The 3,778-nt window shown below is 39.7% G+C and overlaps 1 pseudogene; it reads left to right on the forward strand.

Annotated features, from left to right (window-relative positions):
• The first annotated feature begins 263 nt into the window (after positions 1–263).
• On the forward strand, positions 264–989 carry LOC102187574 (annotated as a pseudogene).
• Positions 990–3,778: the final 2,789 nt, after the last annotated feature.

Raw genomic sequence — 3,778 nt, forward strand, 5'->3', positions numbered from 1 at the left:
AGCAAAGATGTGAAAATGGCTCATTAGGGCAAACAGCGAGTCCTTGAACGACAGTGTAGTGACAACTGTTTCACTGAAATTTGAAGAGCACAACCCCAGAAAGTCCTGAGCAGCCCACATTGCTGCCTTGTTACCATCACAACCCGGGAGGAACCCTAGCTGCCACAGTTGGTCCTAGTCATCATCGCAACCATGAATAGTGAGAGGCTGCCCGCTGCCCTGCCCTCAGCCCAGAGGACACAAAGCATGTCAAATGGGCAGTGATGCAAGAAGCAGTTGCCTGGGCAGGCTCATTTATTGGTGCCGACAAGGTCATCACAATGAAGGTTGAAGAAACTGTAAAATAGTTCAATGTAAGAAACAGATACGGTTTCATTAACAGGAATGCCACCAAGGAAAATGTATCAATATTAGTACAGCAAACCCCATAAAGAAAAATAGCCCCAGGAAGTAGCTTTGCAGAGTAGGAGATGGAGAGAGTGTGGAGTCTGATGTTGAAGGAGAAAAGGTTGTAGAGGCAGCAGATGTTACAGGCCCTGGTGGAGTTCCATCACCAGGCGGTAAATATAGCAGACCATAACCATTAGGAAGCTATCCATGTCCACCCAGTTACCAGCAGAATTAGCAGAACAGTGAGAAGGAGGAAGAGAATGAGAGATGGGAGAATGCTCCTGAATGCCAGGCCCTATGAGAGGCAAAGGTTCCCACTTTAGTACGTATGGAGACCCTATGGACAGTGACTACAGTGTTCCAACCATCCTCTGCAGGGAGAAGTGATGGAGGGTGCTGACAACCAGGGTGCAAGAGAACAAGGGAGATAAGTTAGACAGAATAACTATGGGGTTATACCTAGATCACAATTCTCCAGGGGCCATCCCCACCAAACACAGCCCAGAGAGGACAGCAATGAAGAAAATAAGGAAAATCAAGTTGAGACCCAAGGTCAGCAGCCACCTCAACCTTGGTACTGCCGCAACCTCAGTTACTGATACATGCACTCAACCAGGAGATAGGAAAGAAACAAAAGCAGCCGATCCATAAGCTAAGAATCTGTCTACTTTCTAGACTGAGCAGACGGAGCTGAGTCAATGACAGTTTGTTATCTCTACCATCGTTTGGTTTAGTCATTCAACAAGAAGTAATTAACATCAAATTCCAGCAATTAGAAATGAACAAAATATTGGAACAGAAGATTATAAGTTCTTGCTTTTTGTCTGTTGAACAGATAACTGGAACTGTCTGCATTATCTATTCAGCATGGAGTTTTTATTATTTTTATATAAAGACATTTCTTTTTGTTAATAAAAAAGGTGTGTTTTTTTTTCAAAGACACTGGTATTTATATACCTTTAAAGGTTTTTTAAAATTGTTTACTATTTGGTCAAGTTTTGATATTTTTCAAAACCTCATTTCTAGTTTGTAATAAAAGTTTACAGCTTGATTTTTTCAAAAAAGTCAACAAAATGTAAGCACCTGTTAATAAAAGTCTTAATTAAAAAGTCTTATTAATTAAAACATAACAGTGGAAACTTAAGGTGATAATATTGGGAAGTTCAGTGAAAGTGAAAGTGAAGTTGCTCAGTCATGTCTGACCTTCAGCGTCCCCATGGACTGCAGCCTTCCAGGCTTCTCTGTCCATGGGATTTTCCAGGCAAGAGTACTGGAAAAAAAAAAAAAAAAAAGAGTACTGGAGTGGGGTGCCATTGCCTTCTCCGAAGTTGGGAAGTTAAAATACATATAATTTTCAACCTAGCACACACAAACATGGAATATATGTGTATTGGTGCATCCTTCATACAAGAAATGGAGATACAAGAGAAATGACCAAAGTTTTTGGGACCAAGGTAACTTTTGTTTAAGGAGAGATCCATGAATGAATATGAAGATTATTCTAGTGCTTAGGATTTTGCTCTCTAATGGGAAAGTCAAATCCTATTTAACTTGATAAATCTAGAAAATAAAAAACATTGAACAAATCCAACAGTAAAACCATATACAGTAAGATCGATAGAACAAGAATAATGTGAACATTTTAGTTTAGAAAGTGTGTCTGACTCTTTGCAACTCCATGGGCTGTAGCCCACCCGGCTCCTCTGTCCATGGAGTTCTCCTGGCAAGAACACTGGAGTGGGTTGCCATTCCCTCTCCATGGGATCTTCTTGACCCAGGGATCGAACCTGGGTCTTCCACATTGCGGGCAAATTCTTGACTGTCTAATCCACAAGATCATAACTTTTTCTTATCTTAAAATTTCCCTCAATATATAAGTATAATATGCATGTATAACAAACAACACACAATATTTTATTGATACATAAATCATAAGTATATAATTAGATGAATTTTCAAAGTGAATACATGGATAACCATCATTCAAGCCAAGAAATATAATATTTTCAACAGCATTGGTGCACACTCAACCAAGAATGACCACTGTGTTGACTTTTAGCTTCAAAGACTAGTTCCCCTAGGTTTCAAACTTTATATGCCTTTATATACATACAGTAGAATGAATACATAATCTTTAGTATATTCAAAGAATAGAAACTACACAGCAATGAGAACTAATATACCAGGAATGAAATGGAAATCGTGGACTAGTGAGTTTACATATGGTCAACTATATTCAGTTCAGTTCAGTTCAGTTCAGTCACTCAGTCATGTCTGACTCTTTGCAACCCCATGAATCGAAGCATGCCAGGCCTCCCTGTCCATCACCAACTCCCAGAGTTCACTCAGACTCACGCCCATCGAGGCAGTGATGCCATCCAGCCATCTCATCCTCTGTCGTCCCCTTCTCCTCCTGCCCCCAATCCCTCCCAGCATCACAGTATTTTCCAGTCAACTCTTCCCATGAGGTGGCCAATGTACTGGAGTTTCTGCTTTAGCATCATTCCTTCCAAAGAAATCCCACGGCTGATCTCCTTCAGAATGGACTGGGTGGATTTTCCTTGCAGTCCAAGGAACTCTCAAGAGTCTTCTCCAACACCACAGTTCAAGAGCATCAATTCTTCAGTTTTCAGCTTTCTTCACAGTCCAACTCTCACATCCATACATGACCACTGGAAAAACCATAGCCTTGACTAGATGGACCTTAGTTGGCCAAGTAATGTCTCTGCTTTTGAATATGCTATCTAGGTTGGTCATAACTTTTCTTCCAAAGAGTAAGCGTCTTTTAATTTCATGGCTGCAGTCACCATGTGCAGTGATTTTGGAGCCCCCCAAAATTAAGTCTGACACTGTTTCCACTGTTTCCCCATCTATTTCCCATGAAGTGATGGGACCAGATGCCATGATCTTCATTTTCTGAATGTTGAGCTTTAAGCCAACTTTTTCACTCTCTTCTTTCACTTTCATCAAGAGGCTTTTTATTTCCTCTTCACTTTCTATCATAAAGGTGGTGTCATCTGCATATCTGAGGTTATTGAGATTTCTCCTGGCAATATTAGCTATTGCCAAATGCTTTTCCAAAGTGAATGTACCAGTTTACTCTACCAGGAGTATACAGGAAATCAGATTGTCTTACATCTTAACAAAAACTTGATACTATCTATCTACTTTTAAAAATTTGGGCAGTATTACAAGCATTTAATAGTTCTTCAATCTGATTTTAATTAGCATCCCTTTGATGACTAATTGATGTTGACTACATATTAATATGCTTATTGGAGATTTGAAATCATCTATAGGGAAGAACCTTTTCAAGCTAATCTGACTTGCACAGTCTTATTAAACTGATTTGAAGAAGTTTGTTATGTATTTTGGAAGGAAATCCTTG

This window comes from Capra hircus (assembly GCF_001704415.2).
Source record: "Capra hircus breed San Clemente chromosome X unlocalized genomic scaffold, ASM170441v1, whole genome shotgun sequence".
Lineage (NCBI taxonomy): Eukaryota > Metazoa > Chordata > Mammalia > Artiodactyla > Bovidae > Capra > Capra hircus.